Here is a 6,492-nt window from a genome sequence, read left to right on the forward strand (position 1 = left end):
TCGGGGTAGATTGCTTGGTGTGTAACTCACCCTTTTAAGCCAAAACCCGCGCCAGCATTATGTATAATATAATGAAACTGCGAGTGCTTACGTGTTATGTGATCATAAGTCCTTCCGTGTCATTTCCAACTTTCAAAAACACCTTTTGCGCCGTTATAATGGCCATTTCAAACCTCGGTCTTTCGCCGACCGTCGCATTTTAAAAAGCACGCCTTCCTAGGCCGTCGTAATGACGATTTTCAAACTGGGTTTTTTACAACCATTTCAAAAAGCACGCCTTTATTGGCCATCGTAATGATAATTTTTAAACTGGGTTTTTTACAACTATTTCAAAAAGCACGCCTTTCTAGGCCGTCGTAATGACGATTTTCAAAACTTAGTTTTCTACAACCGCTTCAAAAAAATACGCCTTTTTACGCCGTTATAATCACCGCATCAAGAAACGGATTTTAACCCGTCTCGCGCTGACACAATGGCTCAGTCAAAACCCGGAAAGGCACACACCCCTTTTCGAACCTTTTTTCAAATCCCGAGGACCATACACCGTCCCCGAGACCTTTTCAAACCTTTCAAAACTCGATTTTCAAAACATACAATTTTGAATTTCAAAAAGCCGTCTTTGGAAAGCACATTCTTTTCAGAGCCGCCTCAACTCAAACTTAAATCGTCTTTTGAAAACAAACTTAAGACAACTTTTTCAACTAATCGACTTTCGAAGATCCCTATTCTTCGGGAGCCGTCCATAAAGCGACAAACGAATATTTTTGAAAATCTATATTTTCGAAAACTTCAGCTCACCGTTCCGATTCCGCCTCATGTCTATCGAGTCGAAGCAAGCTTACTTATGGGTCTTTACTTTTGAGTCATCTCACCTCGAGACTCGTTCAACGGCGTCACGCCATTACGTTGGACGCGAGTAAAAGTCTGGTCAATGCCGTCACAATATAAATCGAGTCACCACCGAGACACCACACACGGTCGTCCTCGTCTTGCTGGCTCTGAAGTGTCTTTCCGTCTTTTGTGTTGTCTGCGTTTAGTCGTTAAATTGTGTCGGATTGGGATGTAATGTGAACCATTTTTCTGCCTCAGAGCCATGGCCCATTCCTCGGCATCATCCAACAACAACAATGACAACAGAGACGTCACAACTGCTCAGCTAGCCAGCCTACTCACCGCTCTTAAGGTCACCCTAGACCGTGTCGAGACCCATATCGACACCCTGAAAAACAAGGAAACCGAAGAATATAACACTCCATCTTTGACTGAAACCGAGAAGAGGCTCAAGATCTTGGAAGAACAACTCCTAGCCCGTCGTAAAAATATCCACCTTGAGAACAATCGAAGATTTGAATCCGTTGGGGATCAACTACCCGACAACTTTACCTTGACTGATGTACCCAAGTTTAAGGGAGTGGAGGACCCACTCAACCACATTCAAGCCTTTAAGGATTACATGTCCATTAAGGGGGTCAAACAAGAACTTTTCACCCAGATCTTTCCATCATCCCTGGAACCTATTTCCTGCCAATGGTATTACTCCCTCGACCCCAAGAACCTTACTAGTTAGGATGAAGTCGCCACTGAATTTGCTAAACAATATGCCGACAACGTCAAAATCGAAGCCAACACCCGTACACTTGAGGTCCTGACTCAGAATGATAAGGAAGGGTTCACAGAATTCCTAACACGTAGGAGGAGAGTAACCACTCAATTGCTCAGCAAGCTGAGTGAATCAACTTTGGTGGAGAAGTTTGTCAACAACCTCCGCCCAGTTTATGCCAACCTGCTGAGATATCAAAACACCAAAACGTTCCAAGACCTACAAATCCTCGGAACCCGCATTGAAGATGACCTCCACAAGGGTGTCCTAGCCAAGACCACCGGTAGAGGCTATCAGGGATCTACATAGACCGGATCTCGTCCTTGTGGTCAAACAAACTAAATAGATGAGGCCAACCTCCTCGAGCCAACCGCAAAGAAAACTGAGCGTCCTCAAACGGTATTCATGAACTTGGGAACAGCCTATGCCAGTGCCCTAAAAAGACTCATGGACCAAGGAAAACTACAACCGATCGGGCCTACTCCAGACCCTTTCGAGGCCAAGAAAACCCGTTTCTGGAATCCCAATGCCTACTGCCAGTACCACCAAGGTAAAGGTCATAACACGGAGGTTTGCTTTAAGCTGAAGCACGCCATTCAAGATATGATCGAGAAAGAGGAACTACCTTTACCTCCACCCACCAAACCGAATAACAAAACAAACCCCTTGGGAATCCATGCCATCTCTGATAAAGAGCCAACCTTGGATTTCTCACACCTCATCCTACCAATTGACAACGAGGTGAATGCCTTGGAGAAGGATACCCGAGATAGGATATTCGTATTCAGCGCCGCAACCATACTCATCATGTTCCAATGGGTTGAGGAAGCCATAGCTAGTCTCTCAGAGAGGATTACCCGACTTGAGGACGTCGACCGCCGGTTTATTTTCAACCCACCAACACCGCTGATACGTGCATATTCTATACACTTTATTTGCAGTTTTGGCACGTATTTCTAGGCGTATTTGTTAGCTTAAAGCTATTATTTCTCCCGAAAAGGTTTACTTTGGAATTTCTATGATTTATTGTAGGAATAAGTGGAAGTGAGCTAAATCAAGCTTAAATCGTCCTCCGGAAGCAACTTTATGGAAACTTGAAAGATGGGAGTTCGGACTTGTTCACCTCGGGATGCGTGCATGGAGTGAAGAGGCTGTTTGGAAGAGAAAATAAGCTACTGCACAGCGTAGTTGGTCGATCGACCAACATCTCCAGTCGATCAACCGTGGAAGTTCAACAGAGAAGGAAGTACTGTACTGGCTGGTCGAACGACCATGCCACTTGGTCGATCGACCAGGTAGCGAACCTGAGATTTAATTTACGCGTTAGACTTTTGAAAGCCCGTTTGTAATTAACTTTTGGGTAGAACGTTTATCAGTAGTACGCAACAATAATTTAGGTTATGCTTTTTATTATTCAACAACGGAAGTCTTAGATCAAGTTTTGGGGAACAAGAAAGTGTAGATTACGGATTCCAATTCAATTGCTTCGTTCATCAATTTCCTTAGTAAGCTTTAATTTAATTTCAATCTTCCTTTATTCTTGTCCTTTTAATTCTTGTTGTTACCAATTTATTTTCAAGTAATTCAGTTTTAATCTTCTATTTAATTTTTAATCCAATCATGTCAATTTCATTGTATGTCTCTAAGTTTGCAATTGTTATAGTTTTAATCATGCATAGCTAATCATCTTGATTGGGAACTAGGTGAGCCATGGCGTAAATTAGGGTTGATTTTATTAGTATGATTTCTTCCGTATCGATCTTATTTCCTTTTGATAAACCCGTCTTGCTAGATTGAAAGATTAGTAGGTTAGGTTTTCATTAGTTTTGGAATTTCCTTTGAGCGAAAGCTTTGAGAAATTCTAGGGAATTAGAAGACCGTAAGGTTAAATTTGAGCATTGATCGAAAGGCTTGTTCATATTCCCTGAGACCGTTTTATAAGACATCTGCTATCTTTTTTACCTGACCTTAGCCATCATGAACCGAAGTTCCTGATCTCTCTTTTATCTTATTTGAGAAACTTCTTATTTTGTCAATTAGTATCTAGAATCAAAAACATTCAAAACCCCCATTTAATTGTTACTTTTGTGGACTGAAAATAGCAAATAGAATTGATCTTGTCTCTCTGTGGTTCGACCCTTACTATCACTAGCTATAGTTTTAGTTCGGATTTATAAATTTAAATTTGATACAAAACGACGGTATCAAATTTTGGCGCCGTTGCCGGGGAGACGGTGTAATTCTGTTTGCTTTATTTTTAGTTTATTTTTCTTGTCTCAAGGAACTTTGGTTCCTTGAGGCCGTTGCTTACTCCTTCTTCTAGTTTTGCTTTTGCACAGTTAGAGGACAGATTTCTGAGAGGAAGGCTTGAGTACTCTCCGTTTCGTGATCATGGCTACAATATATGATAATCTTCAGCCACAAGTGCAGCATGTTCCAAAGGGATACGAATTACCCACCCCTACTAATGGTCGTTTCGAATTTCGTTCCTCCTATATCGATTTAGTGGAACGAAATCAGTTTGCTGGTCTACCGGACGAGGATCCTTTGAAGCATATGGAAATTTTCACAGACTACTGCTGTTCCATATCTGTACCGGCTGGGGTGACCCAGGATGAAGTAAAGGGGATGATGTTCTTATACTCCTTGAAGGATTCTGCGCGAGATTGGTACCGCTACCTTGATAGGGTAACAGCTGGAGTCACATATTGGACATCTCTAGCATTAGCTTTCTACAAAAAATACTTCCCACTCGCAAAGACTGATGCCTTGAGAAGCAAAATTACAAATTTCCAGCAAGGACCTGATGAGGGATTTTGCGAAGCATGGGGACGTTTCAAGAGTTTGGTTCGGTCTGTCCCTCACCACAGTTTCCAGCAGTAGTACCTTTGCAACTTATTCTACAATTCTTTATATGATGACTACAAGGTTATCCTGGATGCAGTTGCGAATGGTAGGTTCCAAAATAATACTGGTCAGAATAAAGGTTGGAACACCATTGAGGAGATGGCAGTCCATAGAGCTGAGTTTGGGAGTTCGCGTGGAAACTCGCGAAAGCAAAGTGATGAAATGAGTGTCGTTGTGACGCTCATTACTTCTATTACTACCCGGCTCGAAAAGCTCGAGACTTCTAAGGTTTGCGAGAGAGAAATTGATATTCCTGTTCATAACTCAGATGAGACCGCAGAATTGAGAGAAATAGTCTGAGCTCTTTTGGTTCAGGTCACGAAAATAGAAGAAGCTGGGATTGAATTTGCAAAGAATTTTGTGAAGCAGTTGGAGAATTTAGAGGCTAAGCAAGTCGCCAATTCTTCAAGCAAATGTGAGGGGCCAATTGAAACCATTAATTCCATTAATCTCCGAAGTGGCCTTTCTTATGATGGTCCCGATAAGCCAAGAGAAGACTCAGGAAAGGATGAAAACACGAATTTAATTTCTGGTGCGAAAACGAACTTTATTGCCAGTACCAGTGGTCGATCGACCAACAACAGTAGTCGATCGACCGGAATCCCTGATGAAAAAGTTTCTGACCAGAAACTAATTGAGCTCAGCACATGTGGTCGATCGACCAACAATATCAGTCGATCGACTGAAGTTCCTGACGAAGGAGTTTCTGACCAGAAACTGTTCAACCCCAGCGTAAATGGTCGATCGACCGAGCCCAATGGTCGATCGACTGGGTCTCCAATGCAGGACGCAAATCCGTAAATTAATTTTCATGATTCTATACTCATTGATGATTTGACGGAGGTTTTAAATTTACGGAAGCCGAAGGTTGCTAATCCTACGGCCAGTGTTGCAGTCCCGTATCCGGAGCGTTTAAAGAATACTAAGCTGGAGCGCAAGTTTGGTAAGTTTTTGGAGATGGTCAAGAATCTTGAGGTAACCATTCCTTTCACTGATCTAATTACCCAGGTACCCTCTTACGCTAAATTTATGAAAGACATTTTGAATCTTAAGAGAAATTTTCATGATAATGGTGTTGTTGCTTTTGTGGAAGAATGTAATGCTCTTTCGCAAATTAACATACCACCTAAATTAAAGGACCCGGGTAGCTTTTCAATTCCCTGCACTATAGGTAACCACGAAATTGGAAAGGCCCTTTGCGATTTAGGGGCCAGTGTCAGTGTCATGCCATATTCCGTTTGCAAAAGGCTAAATATTGGTAGACTTAAGGTGACCGATATTACCCTTCAGATGGCAAATAGATCGACTCAGAGACCTTTAGGAGTCTTAGAGGATGTACCTGTTCGAGTGGGTAAGTTTTTTATTCCTGTCAATTTCGTTGTTTTGGACATTGCAGAGGACAGTCAGATACCTATTATTTTAGGTAGACCATTTTTACATACAGCTGGGGCTGTAATAGATGTCAAACGCAGAATTATAACCTTAAAGGTAGGGGATGACACCATTGAGTTCAGTCTTGCTCGTAAGGCTATTGAACCTGCTGATGATGATACGTGTTATTCCATTGATATTGTTGACATGGCTGTTAATTGTAACTGGAGGGAATCCTTAGCCAAGGATCCCTTAGCTGATCTAACCCGTTTATATGAGTGTGCAGATAATACAGCGGTGAATGCTGAGGAGCTAGATGTTTTGGTAGCCTCAATGGAAAGCTACGAGCTCACAGAGGAAGAAGATGAGATGCTCTTAAGCCTGGCCAACGAAAATTTGGTAAACACTTGCTATACCGTTGAAGCTGATTCTGCCTATGCTGTAGAGGTAAAGGTGCCAGAGCGTAAGCCAATTCCTCCTAATCTTAAGTATGTTTTTCTAGATGATACGGAGCAGTACCCAGCTATTGTTAGTGCTAAGCTTAATGATGACCAGCTTTCTGCTTTGATGTTTGTGCTTAAGAAAAACAGGAAGGCTTTAGGTTACTATTTGGA

General features: G+C 42.1%; 1 non-coding gene across 1 annotated transcript; it reads right to left on the reverse strand.

Annotated features, from left to right (window-relative positions):
* Positions 1-4,366: 4,366 nt before the first annotated feature.
* On the reverse strand, positions 4,367-4,472 carry LOC141658293 (small nucleolar RNA R71). Its single transcript, XR_012549186.1, has one exon. It is a non-coding gene; the product is annotated as a small nucleolar RNA R71 (small nucleolar RNA).
* Positions 4,473-6,492: the final 2,020 nt, after the last annotated feature.

This window comes from Silene latifolia, chromosome 5 (genome assembly GCF_048544455.1).
Source record: "Silene latifolia isolate original U9 population chromosome 5, ASM4854445v1, whole genome shotgun sequence".
NCBI lineage: Eukaryota > Viridiplantae > Streptophyta > Magnoliopsida > Caryophyllales > Caryophyllaceae > Silene > Silene latifolia.